The sequence below is a fragment of the Equus przewalskii genome, chromosome 16 (genome assembly GCF_037783145.1).
Source record: "Equus przewalskii isolate Varuska chromosome 16, EquPr2, whole genome shotgun sequence".
In the NCBI taxonomy this organism is placed as follows: Eukaryota; Metazoa; Chordata; class Mammalia; order Perissodactyla; family Equidae; genus Equus; species Equus przewalskii.
In genome coordinates, this window is record NC_091846.1 from 77,046,625 (window position 1) to 77,066,005 (window position 19,381).

Genomic DNA, 19,381 nt, shown 5'->3' on the forward strand with positions numbered 1-19,381 from the left:
TGGATGGTAAAATGATGGCGTTCTAATTCTGTTCTAACACTTTTTTCATTCATAAGCCAGAAACTTTTATAACTGAAACTTCCCCTCATCGACTCTCTGATGACACTGTGTTCATTTAGGAAAGGCAGGATAGATGCTTGAGTCTTTTGCTTTCTTTACCAGTCTTCCAAATAGATAGTTGTTTCTCTAGCATCTTCTAAACAAGCAAGAAGGCCAATGAAATATTTTTTCACTTCTTAATATCACTGTGAGCCAATGGATTTAAACATATTTGGTGTATTTCGAAGCATTTGTTATTATTACTGGTGTTCGTATTGCCCACTGGCCAGTGGGGTTGCTTCATGTTGACTTCTGAGTCTTTCTGTGTTACCCCAGTAATCTTCAATAGCTGCATTGCTGCAAGGAAGCCTCCACTGGCCCAGACAGTGAGACTACATGGAGCAGCCCTGAGACTTACATCGAAAGATGGCCAGCTGCCCCCAGCAACTCCATTTCCTGCTCCAGCTCCAGACAGCATCTGACTGTGGCCCCAGGAGAGACCTGAGCTCAGATTGTCCAGCTGAGCGTGTTAGCTGATTCACAGAATTTCTGAACCATAGAAACTGAGAGATGTACTAAAATGATCATTTTTAAGTCATTCAGTTTTCTGGAAATTTGTTACACACTACTAAATAACCGAAACCGAATGTATTAAATATATGTATGTGTGTATGTGATGTACACATGTGTATATATACATACATATATACATGTAAAAATGGAAAGTTAAGCCAATGTCTATAAAAGGCTATCTATAAATGGAGAGGAAAAGGGCAATAAGATCAAGAGGATGGAGCTAAATCTCATTGCCCATACTATATTTTGCAGATTTAATTTTGGAATTATGTAAATGTTTTATATGATTACACATAATTTTACAAAGTAGTACCTAAAAATTAAAACAAAATGGTATAAATTAACGCAACTGTGTGTTGAGAAGGAGGCACAGTCACACAGAGAAGAGTTGTTTCAAGTGATTTTTAAAACACAGCAATTTCACTGTGCCTTCTCCGTGGCATATAATCCGAGGACTAAAGAGAATGCAAAACAAAACCAAGACAAAACGTGAAAACCTTAAGCTCTTCTCAGAATGACATTATTAGTAATAATATTGCTATTATTTTTCTAAAAGAATTGTTATACAAAGTACAATAAAGCAAATATATAATTCTTATTTTCTTTAAAAATCAAAATTGATAACATAAGAGGAAAAAGAAACAAATATAAAATCAAAGAAGTCTGTCTTATTGCTTGCAACCTTAGAGACTGGCCTGCCTGGTAAAACTAACCAACCCTGCCTCCTGAGTTGCCTTTTGGGGATGATATAAACCCTCCCATCCTCCTCCAAGAATGGGAGGCAGAGGAGGGGGGCATCCTGAATATACTTTAACCCTGGTGGGGGGACGTGTTGATGCCACAACAGTTCTGTTCTCTTTTTACTTGGCCAGTGTTTGATAGTGAAGCAGCACAAGTCAATGGGAGTGTGTGTGTGTGTGTGTGTGTGTGTGTGTGTGTGTGTAGGGGAACTTGAGGGACATAGGGAGAGGAAAGGCAAGGAGAAGGAAGGGAAGGAGAGAAGCAAGGAAGGAGGAGGGGGAAAGGAGGAGGGGAAGGGAGGGAGGAGAGAAGGAAAAGTAATACATAAGAAAAAATCAAATAAATAAGTTGACTACTTTTTGATTCAATATCAATTTAAGCCACTTTAATGGCATCAGAGGACGCACACTCTCACTCAATTTACAGAGATACTCTGTTCGTATCTCAGGGTTTCAAACAATAAGAACGCAGCACCTTCAAGAGAGCTGGAACCATTTTTTTTCCTCATTTCAGATATTTAAGTGAAAGCTTAGCCCGCACTTCCTCATTCCCACATCAGAATACCTGTGAGGTGATGAAGGTGTCTGAGAAACTCATTACAGAGGCTGGGGACGCTTCCAGCTACGCCCTGGAGGGTAGCTCTTCAGCTTGGCGGTGGCGGTGAACGGGTTACGTGCCTAGGTCGTCTTTTTCACTTCAGTTCCTATTTTCAATAAATTTAGCATAGTTAACTATCTTTAAAGGGAAAAAGAGGCTTACAAGACTGGAGTAATGAGTTGCTTGTGTTTACGGTCCCTTGGCTCCGCAGAGTTGAACGTGCAACAAGCTGTACGCGGGGGCTTGCCCGTGCCGCTGCACCTGGATCCCAGGGCTCCCCCCTCGAGCGAGAGCTGATCCTCCGTGCAGGCTCAGGGAAGTCGTTCAGTGGCTAGGGACAGCATTCCCAACACAGAGTGGAGAAACCAATGCCCTCCACCATCTACCTACACAGGATTTTAGGGGCAGACAGCAACATTACGTCCATGTTTTGATTTTTTTCACGGCTGGTATACCAAAGAGTCAGAATTTATCAGGCACATCTATGTGTTTAGCGCTGTGAGTCCAGCACGAAAGAACTGCGACAACAAACAGGCACAGATCTGGGATAAACACTTCGATCGAGGAGGACGTTCATTCACTTTCCTCGGTGTGGTCTCGCGTTCTTCAGCAGGCTGTTTTTCACTATTCTTCCTGAACCGTTGGACATTGTTCTCTAAGTTTCTGAACGGTGACCATGAAACTGGCCGAAATCCGCTGCTACCTGGAGAAAGAAAAGGACAGTACCTGCAGGGACACAGAAGGAGGTACAGAACGTCCAGAGCGGGAAGAAAGGTGACCTCGCTCGCGTTCCTGAATTCCTGCCTGACCTCTGCATTCCGGGAAGCCGACCCGAGGCCAGTTCGTGCCAAGATCTCACTTGCGGACTTTATTAGTCTGTTAGTGTAAACACTTTAGAGGCAGCTGAGTGAGCCTGTCCTTGGGTTAGGATACCTTCTTCCTTAATGAAAGCGTAGTTACAGCAATCTTGGTCAAAACCATGCCTCTCCACATTCTATTTTTAAAACGATGCATGGACTTAGGCCAGCCCATTTCCTGCACTGGGGCTGTGATGATCTTTGTTACTTTTGAGTAAACATGTTTTCTTTCCATCACTACACAAACACCTATTCATATTTACAATATTCCGGAAGACTCTTTCTGAACCACACACTCTGGTTTTCTTTAACCTTCCATTCTGCTCATGAATAGATGTTAAAGATTATTTCTCTTCCAAATGAATACCTGTAACATATCTCCTAGCATCTTGTAAGATTTGGAAGGAGAAAGTAATGTATAATAATTAGCATTGCAAAAATTCCCGTTCTCGTTCCTATTTATTAAGCAAATGTTCTTGGAAAGGCCCTTAAATTATCATTTATATGTTGCATCTATATACATATTCTTGGAATTTTACTCAGATTTTTCTGCATAATCTTTAATGCCTTAAAATTCTTGCATTTGCATTTAGCTACTCTTCTGGAGATTAATAGAACCAGCAAAAATAATCAAGTTATGAACAATTTAAATATAGGATTTTGAACATACATGCTCATTTTTTTTTCCTTTTCATTTTTCTCAGCTATTGTTTGGCATGAAGCCTCAAAGATTTGAGGAAAGGAAAAAACCTGAATTACAAAATCATTTGTATCTTAATTTTTATCTCTTCCTTCTTCGTCCCTTTGCAGTGTGGCCTCAGTCTGGCCCCCCTGGTCTGTCGGCGTGCTCATGATCTCTCTCAAAGGGCACCCTTGTAGGGACAACTAGGAGGTGAAGATGGCAGCCGTGGGTAGGCCCTCTGCTGAAAGGAGAAACCAGGACACCCCGGTTCCTAAAGGATGGCCGTGACCCAGTGTAACTGGCCTCAGGGAGGCAGGGAGCTCTCCAGAACTGAGGAATGGACACAAACTTGTTTGCTGGTCAACGGAAACTTAGCAAGATCTATCTTCTTTTTTCAATCCTTGCTAAAAACTTCTCTAAAATGTACACTACCTTAATAAGCAATAATTCATGACTATCACTTAGTCTCTGTTTGATGATGAATAATTGTACAGCAACCATAGTTATTCTGGGCCCCACATATGATAGTACAACATACAGGACATGGTTTCTCTCAGTGCCATCCCTATACCAACCATATCAGCACAACCTGGAGAGATATTTCAGAGTTCCACCAAAGAAGCAATAAGTCATGGGGCCAGTCCAGTGCGCAGCAGTGAAGTTCACACATTCTCCTTTCGTGGCCCAGGGTTCCCCGGTTCGGATCCCGGGTGTGGACCTACACACCCTTGTCAAGCCATGCTGTGGCAGGTGTCCCACATATAAAGTAGAGGAAGATGGACACGGATGTTAGCTCAGGGCCAGTCTTCCTTAGCAAAAAGAGGAGGACTGGCGGCAGATGTTAGCTCAAGGCTAATCTTCCTACAACAATAAAAAATAAAGGGGAAAAAAGCACTCTCGTTTCCTTGTTCTCCATAACTCTGCATTCTTCGGGCTTTCCTTCTATTTCTCTGTTGCTGCTTTTTAATCTTCCGTCCAAATTCTAAGAGTTGAAGTCCCCAAACTCTCTTTTCGGCTCTCTATAGCCTTTCCCTATTTGTCATCATCAATAATTGATGCGATTCAAACTTCCCTCTATACACGTATGACTTTTAAATTCCTCTCTAACACAGAGCTCACCTCTGAGGTCCAGACTCATGTTCTCCACTCAAAACCTCCACCCGGCTGTCTCAAAAGCACATTGAACTGAACAAACTTTTACCTTCGCTTCACCTCACCCCTAACTTGGTCCTTCTCTTCTGTTTCCTATTAGTGAATGGTCTCTCTCTTTCTATTAGCCCATCCTTGATTCTTTCATTTTCCTCACATCCCCTATCTAATCATAAAGATCTATCCTGTCTCCTTTTGAATCTCATCGGCATTCCTCATGCCTCTCCCATTCCTCCGCCATCCTTGTCCAAGTTACAACCACCTCTCATCTGGACTAATGTGATGTTCTCTTAATTATCCCTCCATTTTCCCTGCTCTGCTCTATTCTTCATACTACAGATAACAAGAGCTTTAGAAGAGGACTAATTGGGTTGTGTCATTCCTCTTTTAAAGCCATTGACTGTCTAAGTTCAAGTCCACTCTTCCTCTGTGGGCTGTTGAGCCTGGTTGACTGAGCCCTGCTCCTTCCCCAGCCTCATTCTCCTTCCCTAGACTCCATTTCCTCAGAAAGACCTGTTCCCTCCCACGTAGGGGCACATGGACATATTGTTCCCTTTGCCTAGGTCGATCTTCTCTTCCTTTCCTTGACTGGCTAATTTTCATACTTCATTAAATCTCAGATCAAATATTATTCACTCAGCGCAGCCTTTGCTAACCACCAAGAAAGCCAGGCTCCACATCACATACTCTTCTAGAACCCTGAGGAGCTGCATGTTCTTCCTTATCACAGTTGCACATTTGTATTTATTTGTGTGGTTATTTGATTGATGTCCGTCTTTCTTGGAAGAATGGAATCTGTTCATCAGGTTTGTTTATCCTGGAGAGCATTCTGTGGCAAGGCTGTTTTGCTCCTGATTAGGATCGAGGCAAACCAACCCTACACCAGCTGGTTCTCAGCACAGATTCAAGGAGAGGAGGACAAAGACACGAGCCCACAGCACGGAGTAGATGCTTATTATCAACAGGATTGCTGTTGATCCTGCCTCACTTGCCTTCCTTCTGCAGGGCTCTCCAATCTCCCTCAAGGGGATGCTCCATGTCTGCCAGAATCTTCTCCTTTCACCAAAAAAGGTGATAAGAAAGGCCTGGAGAAGGCAACGGCCAGGAAGCCTGAAGGCACATGTGTGGAAGCTGACTCTCCACAACAAGGAGGCAAGGTATGGACTGGATTTCCCAATATTATTACTATTATTGTGACACCTAGGAATTTCACATCTGTTCCTGAATGAGATTTATCCTGAATTTTCACTTTTCATACTTGGCTTGTTTCATTTTGGTATCAAGAATGATTGGGGGAGGGGCCGGCCCCATGGCCGAGAAGTTCGGGTGCTCGGCTTGTGTGGCCCAGATTTTCCCTGGTTTGGATCCCAGGAGTGGACATGGCACCGCTCATCAGGCCACGCTGAGGCGGCATCCACATAGCACAACCAGAGGCGCTCACATCGAGAATATACAACTATGTACTGTGGGGCTTTGGGGAGAAGAAAAAAAAAGAAGATTGGCAACAGTTGTTAGCTCAGGTGCCAATCTTTAAAAGAAGTTTGCAAATATTTGAAATGGGGTTTTCCTTGAAAATCTGGAAGAATTCCCTTATAAAACTGCAGGGTCTAGTGTTCTCTTTGTAGGAAGATTTTTAGCTATTCATCCAATTTCTTCAAGTCCAAGATTTTTCAGGCTTTCTAATTCAAATACAGAAAATCTCAGATTTTTAAAGGACAGTTTTGGCATATTTCTAGGGATTTGTCCATTTTGCTTGAATTTTTATAATTTTTAAAAGCCTTCTAAATCTGTACCTATGATCCGCTCTGCAGCCGTATTATTGAGTATTTGTGCTCCCCCCGCTTCTCTTGATCAATATCGTCAGAGGTTTATTTTGCCGTCTTTTCTAAAAAGCAGTTCTTGAGATCGTTGACCTCCCTATCGTATCTCTGTTCTACTCTTACCTTCATCATCTCTTTCCTTCCACTTTTTAGGATTCTATTGTTTTGCTTTTCCTAACTTCTTAAATTGAAGCTTAGCTTGTTAATATTTCGTTAATTTTCTTTTCTAATATAATGCTCTAAATTTCCCTGTAAGCCTTACTTGAACCGTCTCCCACATATTTTAATATGTGGTATTTGCAATATTGTTTAATTGCCTATTTTTCATTTGCATTTTGATTTCTATTTAATTGGTATTTGACATATGAATTAGAAGTTTTAAAACTTTTCTCAATATATGCAGTGTTTGAACATTATCTTCCTCTTTTTGATTTACAGCTTGGTTACATTATAATCAGAAGATATGCCCAGCTTTATTTCAATTCTTTGAAATTCATTTAGACTTATTTTGTGGCACAGGGCCTGTGTAAATATTCCTGGTAGTAACGAAAATAATGGTGTTGTCAAATTATTGAGCAGAGTTTCATTATATGCCCATTAAACCCAGCTTGTTAATTGTGTGGTTGAAATCTTTCTATCTGTATGAAATATTTTCTGCCTGACCTATCCATCTCTAACCAAGTTATATGAATGTATCCAAGTTTGTTAATAAATTTGCCTATATCTCCATGTAATTCTATCAATTTTTTGTTTTTACATTTTACGGCTATTTTATTACATCCATAAATATTTAGAATTATTATACCCTCCTAGGCAATTTAAACTTAAATCAAGATATAATGACCCTCTTCATCTGTAATAACAGTTTTTGCCCATTAGCCTTTTTTTCTGATATTAATATTACTATGTCAGATTTCTTTTGGTTGTTATTTGCCTGGCACACATTTTTCAATTAATTACCTAAACATTTTCATGTTCTTATGCTTTAGGCATATCTCTTGTAAGGGGCATATAATTTGATTTTTTAAATCCCATCTGGAAATCTCTGTCTTTTACCTAGCAAATTTATTCCTCGTGGTTCCTAGTAGGTGTGGATTTGTTTCCACCACCTCGTTTTGTGCTTACTATTTGTCCTTCTATTTTCTGTATCATTACTTCTTTTTTCTCCTTTCATTTATTTTATAGATTGTTATATATATGTGACATACATCTATATATCCATTTAAAATAACAAGTGTAAAGTTAATTCAGTATGTCTACTCTTCTCGTGGACAAGGCAAAGACCTCAGGATGCTCTTCTATCACCCCCCATCTGGCTCACCTGCTATTGTTGGCCATATGATCTCATGGTATTAATTTTACCCAATAAATGAGACATTGCAATTGTCATTCCATAACCAGTGGTGGTTAGACTTTGCGCGTGCTCCCAGGTTGCTTGCTCACCACACTTTCCTCTGGGATGCTTTCCATTCTTTCTGAAGTTGGTCCTACAGAAGTGCCTTTAGGAAGAATCTGGGGTTGTGAATTCTTTCAGTTTTTGTTTTTTAAAAGTATTATCACTTCACCCTTGATCTAGAGAGATCATTTTGTCATGTACAGAAATCTAGACTGACATTTATTTTCCTCATTGCTTTGAAGATATCATTATATTTTCTTCTAGTGTATACTTTTGGTTTCATTTATTTTAATCAGTTCTGAAAAATTCTCACTTATCCACTCTTCTTTTTATCCCTCCCTCATACTCTATTTTCTTGGTCATTTTGTATTCTGTCTGATCCCTATAGTATGTGAAGTCTGAGAATTGAAATAAGTCACTTGTGGCTTCTGCTTATTCTCCTTCATAGAGACTTGATTCCTTATGGTGTAGTAATTTGTTTTTTATTGTGAGCTAATATTTGGACAAATGAAATATGTGGAAAGCCCTAGGGACCAGGATTGGAGATAATTTTCTCCAGAGGGGATTTGCTTTATAATATATTGGATGCCACCTGCCTGAAAACTTTTCATACAACGCTCAGCCTGGGGGTTCCTTGAGCACAGGGTAGTGTACGCCTGAGCTTCAGATCCACATGAGACCAGGCTTATGATCCACATTCTCAGAGGAGGTTGTTTTTCTCTTTGCAAAAGGACCAAGTTAGAGACGTTTTTGATTCGCTGGAGGCAGTCAGGTTTTCTCACCCACGGTTTCTCTGAGGCTGCTGTCCATTCAATTGTCCTGGCGCCCTTCAATTGTAGGAGGCGCCAATTCAATCGCGCCACTTTGCCAGCATACTCCAAGCCCAACCTCACATTCCCCTTAGTGGCCACATTAATCCCCAAAACTAGATTCCCAGTATTGGCATCTGTCCCCAAACATTGGCACACTAGCTTCTGTGCTTGCCTTCACCCAGTTCTGTTTTTATTTTATTCACATTTTTTTTTAGCCCTCAAAGAGTTCTGGGGTGTGTGTGTGTGTGTGCATGTGTGTGTTGAGCAACATGTATTTTTTAGTAACTTATTCAGTTCGAGGACATCTTAGAAAACCTAGTCCACCCCTCTTCCATCAGCAGTTCTCCCTGAAAAAACTCTGCTCTTCTGTAAAAGAAGGGTTTTGACAACTGGATTCCCTTAAGTTTCTACTTTCTAGAGAATGCCTGGAGCCCAGATATGATAGAAGGTATTTTTGTTTAAAGCAGAGATTGGGTTAAGATAATTGCAAAAACTTCTTTTTGCTTTAGTTTCCTCTCTCTGTTTCCTACCAGTGAAAAGATTTGGGTGTCACAGCCCCCTGTAGTTACGGGTCTATCTGAGGACACTTTTGCTTTATTTTATTTCATTATTTTCTTCTTCGTTATTCATCACGGATGCATTTCTTTTCATACCAAGGCACCAACTCAAATGCCTTTATTAAATGTCCCTGGATGCAAACATATCCTTGAAGGACATACAGTATAAATGCAATCTTAAACTACATAGACAATTTTGTACTGCCTATCCTGTTTCGTTTTTTCGCTTGACGCTCTGTTTTCAAGATCTCTCCATGTTGCTAAATTTTACTTCTCACTGTGGCATAAAATGCAACCATACGTTTTCATCATATGTACTTATCTGTCCACTGAGTGCTGGGCACCTGGGTTTCTTTCAGTTCTCCCTACCACAAATGATGCTGCATGTATCCCCATATGGACCTGCGTGGGCTTCTCTGCTTCACAGAGTATATGCGTGCTTGCCTTTAATAAATGCTGCAGAATGCTCTCCAGGTTGAATGAACCCACTCCTCTCTCTACTAGGAATGAGGGTGCCTATTTGCCATTTCATAACCAGTTGAAGGAAGATGAACCAGGTTTGACCCAAAGAGCAGCAGGGAGAGTGGTGAGAATAAAGGTTGTGGATATATTTTGAAAGTAGACCCCAAAAGATTTCCTAGTGGAGTCAATATGGGATGGGAAAGGAAAAGGGAAGCTAAAGATACTCCAAATAACTGACTCCTAGTACCTGGAATTGTCTTCAACTAGGTCAGGAGGACTGCATGAGGATGGGGGAGGGGGTGATTTTGGAAGCAAGAAGAAAAAATCAGGAGTTGGTGTTGAATAGACCAAGTTTATGTGTTTAATTAGAGATCCACATGGAAATAGGGAGCCGGGAATTGGATATATAGTTTGAACTTCAAGGGAGAGATCTGTGCTGGAGATAGAGATTAGGGGATTGTCCACACACAGACAGTATTTAAAACCATAACACTGGATGAAATCACCTAGGAAGTGCATATAGTCAGAGAGTGGGGAGGAGCAGATCCTGAACCCTTGCATATTCTAAATTGATAAGGTTGGGAACACGGGGAGGAACTAACAAAAGATATAAGTGGAAGCCACCAATGAGACAGAAGGAGAACCAATGGAGGCTGCCACCATGGAAGACAAAAAAAGAAAATACTCCAGGAGGGGGAGGACAATGCTTTGTTAAATATAGTTGGCCAAGTAAGAGAATGATGACAATTGATGACTGGAATGGCTATAAGGAAGCCGTCAGTGACTTGGGGAGGGGAGATGAGAGGTATGGTGAGCGTCTGTATTGGATTGGGGTTAAGTAAAAATGGGAGTGAATATAGACAATGTTTTTAAAGAGTTTGCTTTTAAAGAGAAGTCTACGGGGATGGAGAGATCACAGTGTTCTTTTTTTTAAGCTAGGAAAACTCGTAACATATTGTTGTGGTGATGAAATTGACCCAGGAAAGGGAAACAATGGGGACATAGAAGGGAAGAGAGAATGGTTGGATAATATCCTGGAGATCTAGTGCACATGTGGGGAATCCGTGAAAGCAGTTCTCCTCTGGTAACAGAGGAGGCAGGCAGAGTATTTCATTATAGATATTGGGATGTGAACTGAAGCAATTAATGGAAGTCTGTGAGCACACTCGTTTTGATTACTTGAAGGCTGACAGTGAGGAGGGCACACTTATTAGGGCTTCAGAAGTGAGAGGAAAGTGTGAAACAGTCATGGAGGTGAGTGAACAAGCAAATGGACTGGTGAAACATGGTATGAACGCCAGAAGCACCAAGAGCCCCCTTGAGGTTCTTGACTATCAATTTAACACGAGGTCAGTGTGGTTGTCGGATTTTCTCCAGCCAAATTTAGGCTGAATTGATGCAGGCAAGGATTACCCAGAGAATTCTAGCTAACCTGTGATTTTGACAAGTGTGTACCATGAAGCAAGAGAGGAGCAAGGGGGTTGAAACATATTTAAGGGCAAGGTGATTATGATTGGCTATGGCATTTATGCTGGATAATGAGGAAAGAGAGGAACTCAGTGGACAGGGGGATCATGAAAACTGCATCAGTGGAGTGTGGTTGCAGGTAGAACCTGAGGTTCACTGGGAATCCGAGAACCAGGGGAAGGGAGCTGGAAAGATGGGAGGTAGTGGTCAGAGTGTGGCAGACACGGAGCTGAGATTAAGGTAGAGTGGTCTAACGACAAAGCTATGCTTTGACCTTGGGCGTGAAAGTCTGCAGTGAGGTGGGGGACAAGATCGGTGGAAGGGGTGTAAGATTCATCCTGGACTCCTCTCATGGTGGAGTCAGTCTTGCCCTCACTGCTCCTGGCCCTCTGAACGTCTGGGGCTCCCCTTTGGGAAGAGAGCTGCTCTGGAGAGTCCGCTAGGACTGACTTGTGCGGACGGCCCTTGTTTTTGCTTGGGGAAGTCTCTGATTACCATTTTAATTTAATTTTGTGTGTCTACTCGATTTTTCTGTTACTTCTTCTGACCATTTTTGACATTTTATGATTTTTTCCTAAAAACTCAATTAAATTCAGTTGTAAAATACGTTGTAATTCTTCCTAATATTCTTTCTGCTTCTGAATCAGTTATATCTGCTACTTCCCCTTTTCTTTCAGTATAACTTTGAAATTTTCTCTTGCCAGAGTTTGTGTTTTTACCAACATTTAAGAGAAGTAAATTCTGTTATTATTTATGTCATCATTTTTTCCTGAATTTTATTGATTTCGCACATTTTATTTTCCTTACTTCCTATTTCTTCCTGCTTACTCATTTTTTTCTAGCTTTTGGATTTGGATGCTTTCGGATTCTCTTGTTTTTTATTTTTCCTTTTTCTAATAAATGTGGTCATGGCTACAAACCTCCTCCTGGGCACAATGCTAGAGTTTCCCACAGAACGTGACAGGTGGGGCTGTCACTGTGACTCAGTTACAAGGATTTCCCAAGATCGCTCCTTATTTATTTTTTAACACAGGAGTTATTTAACATGTTTTTGTTTGTTTTGTCATATATGGAATTTTAAAGCTATTCTTTTGTTATTGGTTACATTTTACTGGATCAGGGGCAGAGAATCACATCCAGAACAGGTTTAGAATTCACTGACGTTTTCTTCGTGGCCGACAGCAGGTGGGTCCCCACGGCGGCTTCGTGCGTCCCTGATGTGTGTACGTTATGTCTGTTGGTTGTGTGTACACTTCATCTCACCGTTTTCTATCTTGTCAAATAGTCATATTATCAGATGTGTCTCCTTTGTGTCCTTTGTAATGATTTTGCCTTAAATTTCATTTTGCCTAGCAACAAAATCACCATCTTAAGTTTCTTATTGGTTTAGATTTGGGAGCACACCCTTCTTCTATCCTTTAATTTTCAAAACTGCAGTATATGTTCATTTCCAACGTGCCTCTTCATGACAAGTCATTCCTGGATCTGTTTGTTTTTTCTTCATTCACCAAATCTGAGCATGTCTGTCTTTTGATGAGTTTAATTTATCTTTACTGACATTACTGATACTTTTATTTTGTTTTATTTATTAAACTTCATTTTTATTTCTTTTTTCCCTTGTTATTTTTAATTAGGTAGGTTTTTTTTCTAGTGGCTTAAAAAGTAATTTATTCTTCCTCTAATCTTCTTACATTTCTCTTTATTTTATTAAGACCACAATTCTACCTTTCTTACTAATTTATGCAGTCAGTCAATTTCTGTAACTCTCCCCGGAACAAGGTATGCACCCACGTGCGTGGTCTTCTTTCCATTGATCTTTGAGCTGTTACTCGCCTGTCCTGCTGTTCGACTCCCCACCTCCCAGGGGACGTTTGAGTTTCAGATTCCTGTAGATGTGTGTCTCCCCCTGTTGCTGTTATTGCTGGCGTTGCTGATGTGGTCTAAGTTTTGACCACTGCTTACTGAGAAAACAATAAAAATGTGTGAATGCATTTTCTTACTCTTGCTTCCCACCTATCACAGTGCACACCTGAGCCTGAATTTCCTCTTCTCCTTCTCGGTGCCAGTCCTTCAGGATGTTTTCAAAGAGGAACTTGTGTGGTAAACACTCTGCAGCCCTTTATGCCAGAGAATGCATTGATTTTGTGCTCATGGTCCATAGAATTGACATGGACAGACTGACGCACAAGGACCTCCTTCCCTCCCGCACTGGGAAGGGGGACTCGGTGGGCTTCCCGCACTCAGCTGGGGGTTGGCTGGGCTCAGACCAGTCTGACTTCCTCTGCATGGGGATGTGCTTAGTCTCTCTGGAACACGTTACAAGGCTCTCTGTTCCTCATGTTCTCAAATTCCCTCTAACACATCTAGATGTGGGTTTTCTCTTCTCTGCCCTGCTTGGCACTCTATGAGCCCTTTCAGTCTGAGGTCTTACATCTTTCTTTAATACAAGGAGGTTCTCTGTCATTCTTATCTCCCTTGTTTATTGTTTTTCTCCTACTTATTGACCTTTACTGGGGAGTTTGACACTTAAACATCATTCCTCCATTTCTCTTATCTTCATTTTTGAATTTTTCCATCTCTTTAGCCCTATCAGAAGTGTTTCAAGACATTTTCTCCTAATTTTCCAGCTCACTTCTGCATACTTTGGCTGTAACCATTCTGCTATATGGCCCTTCTACTGTGCTCTTTGTTTTGATTGTTACATTTTCCATATAAAATGTTTCATTTAGCTTTAGGTGGTGGCGTGGTCCCGTCTCATATTTCCATTATGGTCACTCATCTCTTTGAGTTTAGATCTGTGGGCTCTGAGCCTAGGCCTCCTGGTCTGAAATGAAGCTCTGCCTCTTATCAGCTGTGTGACTTTCAGCAAGATGCTTAACTCTTTACTTTCGTTTCCTCCACCCGTAAAATAGAGATGAATACCAGTGTCATAGAGCTACTGGAAAGAGTACATGAGATAAAGTAGGAAAGCTGCTTAGAACAGTTCTTGACACATATTAAGGTCTCAATAAGTGCTAGCAGTTACTATTATTATTTTAAATTAACCTCTGTATTGTCCATTAATTTTACTGACTCTGCCAAAAGTTATTCCATCTGTGTTCTTTCTCTTATTGGGTGGCACTGGTCAGCTGCGTGCTATTCTCTTCTCTGAACACATATTCAGTGGGTACACCAGCAGGTCTGAGTCCCTAGGGAATTCTCACTGTGTTTATGTTCAGATTTCCATCAACTCTCTTACTTTTGTGCTCTATCCGGGAATGAATTCAGAGACAGAACCAATGTCCCGAGTTAATTGTCATTTTTTTCTTCTAAGGGGTCTATTGATGCTTTATTTTCATGTTTAAATTATTGATAAGAACAAGAAGAGGAATGACGGAATGTGGAATTCTAGGATGATGGAGCTAGAATATGATGAAGGATGAAACAGCGCAGAGCAGGAACCATGGAAAAACATTTGCCCCTTGAATGTTGTAATTTCCTCCCTGGGCAAGTCTTCGATGCTGTCTCAGCTCCATTCCTCCCATTTCTCTTCCAAGGTGAATGTCGTCTCTTTGAACATTGAGCAAAGGCATCAGGAGTGAGGACGACTAGGAAAGAAGACTGGTGAGGACAATAAAGTCTCTTCCTAGAAGCAGAAATGGCCTGTCATTGCATGGAAGTGGGACGGCTTAGCAATAAGGAAAGGCCACCACCCACAATTGTCACTTGTCTGCTTCTTGCTTCTTTCATCTCACAACGTTCCACACAAGCAATAGCCAAACCTGCAAAATTGAGCCAAATAACACACTAGAATCAGGAATGTTTCTCTCATGTATTCCTAGGGCACATCACAGTTTGAGCAGAACGTTCTCAGTCATGCTTGTTGTCTCCATATAATTACTGATGCTGCCTTCCTTCACGCCCAAGAAAGGGTCCTGGTTTGCATGATAAATTATATCATCACACTGTCTATATACTTTACAAGAGGTGAAGAAAATACTACTGGAAATGCAACATTGAAAGGTGATAAAGTGACGTATTAGTTTCCTGTTGCTGCTGTAGCAAATTGCCACAAACTTGGTGGCTTTAAAACAACAAAAAGTCATTAGTTTTCACTTATTAAGGTTGGAAGTCTGAAGTGGGTTTCACTGGGCTAAAATCAAGCTGCCTGCAAATCTTGTTCCTTCTGGAAGCTCTGGGAGAAAAATCCCTTCCCCCGCCTCTTCCGGCTTCCAGAGGCTGCTGTGTTCCTTGGCTCGTGGCACCTTCCTCCTTCTTCAAAGCCAGCAAGGGTTAGTTGAGTGCTTTTCACATTGCATCACTGTGACGGTCACTCTCCTGCTTCCTCCTTTTGCTCACAGGGACCCTTGTGATTACACTGGGCCCACCCAGATAATCCAGGACCAATCCCTCACCCTTCTTCAATCCTGAACTATTTATATCTGCAAAGTCCCTTTTGCCATGGAAGGTCACACAGTCACAGCTTCTGGGGAAGTAGACATTTTGAGGCGGGAAGGTGAGGGCATCCTTCTGCCTGCCACAAGTGGATACAGAGGCAGGAAGCTGTGACGACCAGCTCCACTGGGAAGCAGGGGTGGCTCTCTTCTCCTCGGAGATGAGGTCGGCAAAGTGTGATGAGCAGGGCTGTGGAGGGAGGGCACTGAAGGCTCAGATGAGCTGGTCCCCTGGCGGAGGCGCATATCCTGTCAAAGTCCCAAAGAAACAACACAACAACCACAACGACTAACAAAGCCCTCCGTGGAGAACTCATGGGAGGATACGCGTGGAGTGGGGGCTTGGAGAAGAACATCAGGAGGCCGGAACAGGCAGTGTGAGTCACCAGCACCCACACCAAGAGCGTGAATAAGCACCAAACACAGTGCTGGAAAGGTTACACATGAATATTCAGGGGGTTATTATCCTCGAGAAGGAACTGAACAAGCGGTACTGAAAAAAAAACCATTGTTTTACGTTGCCAAGCACTTTATGCCCCAGTCAAGCTCAAAACGCCTTTACTTTCTCCTCTTTTGTTGCATTTCAGCCCGAGTCAGGGTTTGCAGGAAACTTGTCCAGCAAGTGGGGGCACCCAAGCCTTGTCCTCCCGGAGCCCTGGTTCCTGGAAGCCAGGACATGCATCTCAGAAAGCCCACAGGCTGGCCTGGGCTGGGCTGGGGATGCCGGATTCCTGGGACAGCTGGAGCCAGAAGGGTGTGAGGGATGACCCGTGCCCTGGCCAGGGAATGCTGTCAGGGTAGACTGGCTCAGTCTTCAAAGGCTCGTGTGGCACCCTAGGAAGAGCTTCCCGGCCAGCTGACCAGCTGGAGGATGCACTACTGCCCAGCCACTCGCTGCTGCTCTCCAGGCTCCTTCTCTTGGAGGGATCAGAGTCCTCAGGGTCTATTCCTTATCAACAGTCCCAGGTGCCCCCTTCTACAGGGCCTTCTTAGCACTGCTGCAGGCTCTTCTCCCTCCTTCTGTCATTTGGTCTGGAAAGAGCCATGAAAACGTTTTTCTTCAATTTTATCTGGTTATAAATTGCCTTTCTTTGGGGGAAGCATATGGCTGCTGAAAGTGGTTGACTAAACAGAACGAAAAGGAGTACCAATAGTGTAACGAATGTTAATAGTCCCGTCCAGAATCCAGGGAGGAAGTCAGCTTTCAGTAAGAGAACCCAATTATGGGATAAAAACATCGAAAACAAAGCAGGAGGGAAAAAGAAATATCAAACTAGATTCTGGAGTGAAGCCCTTAGCAATATGAGCAATGATAAAATAATAGCGTGTTTTTACTATATGCTGGTGCTATTCTGAGAACTTTTCATGTCTTATGTCATTTGATGCTAATAAACTATAAATAGAGTTGATTATTTCCATTTACATGAGGTGAAATGGAAGCCTGGAGATGTTAAATAACTTTCCCAAGGGCATTCTTGTTAATAAGTGACTGATTTCAGAACATATATCAACAGTTAATTGTTCCCTATCTTCGCATCACTTAAAAAGCAGAAGGCATTTAGAAATGGAAACTTTCTGGAAATTTCGAAGCTGTGTCTTTTTTCTCCTCACCAACAGGAACATTTTGAAGGAATTTGAAATATTCACACCCTTGACTTCTTGGTATTCTTTACAGATTAAGGCTCTATAAACATTTTCAAACATTGTAGGAAAATTAGTGCCACTTTTGCATTTGTTGTTCAACTCAGTTGCTCATTGATTCAGGAAAAAATAAAAAATCCTGACAAAGCCTTCAGGAAATAAAGAGAGGACAGTGGTGCAATTGAATGTAACAATCGCCTAATCAGAACAAGGATGAATTACACCCGACAGCAGTGCCAGCTTTTTCTGCCGTTCATTTTACTCTCCTGAGCAGACTCACAGGCTGAGCTTGCCTCTCATCCTGCAGGACCCGAAAGGCAGAGGACGGGGCCCAGCACCTGGATGCGAGGCCTGTATTCAACACGTGGCAGCTATAGCCCTGCGCCAAGCACGGCTCCGAGTCCTGTGTCTCTCTGTCAGTCAGCAATCGCGGTGGTACTGTCTGACCGGCCCGACACACGCAAAAGGAGATAACGAATATATAAGATTGGAGGTGGGCCGGCTCTGTGGCCAAGTGGTTAAGTTCGCGCATTCCGCTGCAGCAGCCCAGGGTTCAGATCCTGGGCACGGACATGGCACCGCTCGTCAGGCCACGTTGAGGCGGTGTCCCACATCCCACAACTAGAAGGATGTGCAACTAAGACATACAACTGCGTACAGGGTGGGGTTTGGGAGATAAAGCAGAAAAAAAAAAAAGATTGGCAACAGTTGTTAGCCCAGGTGCCAATCTTTAAAAAAAAAAAAAAGATTTGAGGCAAAATTATTTGCCCTTCCTCTCTGTTCCCATATAACTTTGCTTACACCTGTATCACAGAATAGTAGAGCTAACCACATTTATCTCCAACATCCTCAATTCTATGGCATTTAAAATACCCCCTGACCGCAGGCAGAATTCCAAACCTCATTGAGGGATGAAGAATGGGCAGAGAAAAGACTTAGTCTCTTGTTCAAGTACAAGGCATGGATACGTTCTTGATTTGGTGTGGGATTTCTAACTGTATTTTGTTTTTCTCCTAAATAACTGAATGTTGAGAATTTAAAGTAAGAAGGAAAAGGAGTCCCCGATGGTTGAAAGGCGTGGGGTGAAGGGACTTGCCCATGGTGAGCGAAGTGGGGCTCCGTGGAACTCCAGGCTGCTTGCTGGGACAAACCCTAGAGACATCTATCAATAAGTCCGTGAGCGCTTTCACGCCACGTGCTAAACGTGCTGCTCATCTGCCAGACCACACGTGGTGACATCCCTCCGTTTCTGCTGCAGAATCCCACATGATGGACAATTGCTGTGAACCTAGAATTTTTTTTTTTTAACACGTACACAGGTTCGACCTCGTTCTTGAGGACATTTATCAAGCTACATAGATATACAATTCTAACCAAAAACAGACCGAAACCATCACAATAGTTGTTTTTTCCTGGACTTCTGATAGATAATATTACTAAATATTCTGATGCTGGGAGAGTTGCTTTAAAACCCAGGAACTCACTGGCGATGACCTGACACCTGTGCAACTTGCTCTGCAGTGGTGCATTATAACATCAATTTGAAGTTTCTTTGCTTTGGAGACAGCAAACACTAGGAAACCACAGACACACACACATTTATACATGTTCATGTATGTTCCTAGGATGTTAGACATTCTCAAAATTTTTTTCTAAATTTTCTGGAAAGCGTATCTTTTAAAAAAAATGTTCAACATTTCCTTTTTTCTCCCCTAATCCCTCAGATAGCTGACTGTGGAATAAAACGCTATTCACTATTCAACACACTCTGATGTGACTGTTGATGTGTGCGGTATCCATATTTAGAGCACAGCACAGCGAGTCTGACCATTGCTCGTCGTCCTGAACAATTTCCCACGGACACGAGCTCCTGCTGTCTGAATGAGGACTGCCCCCTTGTCTGGCAAAAGGAAGGGCAAAGAGAGGGTTGCTCAACATTCTTAGTTTCCTAGGGTGGCCGTAACAAATCACCACAGCCTGGGGGCCTTTCATAACAGAATTTGTTGTGTCACGGTTCTGGAGCCTGGAAGTCTGGAAATCAGGGTGTGGGCAGGGTTGGTTCCTTCTGAGGGCCATAAGGGGAGGATCTGTGCCAGGACTCTCTCCTTGCACTGTAGACGGCTGTCTTCTGTCTTCACATTGTCTCCCCTCT

The 19,381-nt window shown here is 42.3% G+C and overlaps 1 long non-coding RNA gene across 1 annotated transcript; it reads left to right on the top strand.

Annotated features, from left to right (window-relative positions):
* The first annotated feature begins 3,509 nt into the window (after positions 1-3,509).
* LOC139076534 (uncharacterized) lies at positions 3,510-18,991 on the top strand. Its single transcript, XR_011528258.1, has 3 exons — positions 3,510-5,447; positions 5,647-5,798; positions 14,692-18,991. It is a non-coding gene; the product is annotated as an uncharacterized lncRNA (long non-coding RNA).
* Positions 18,992-19,381: the final 390 nt, after the last annotated feature.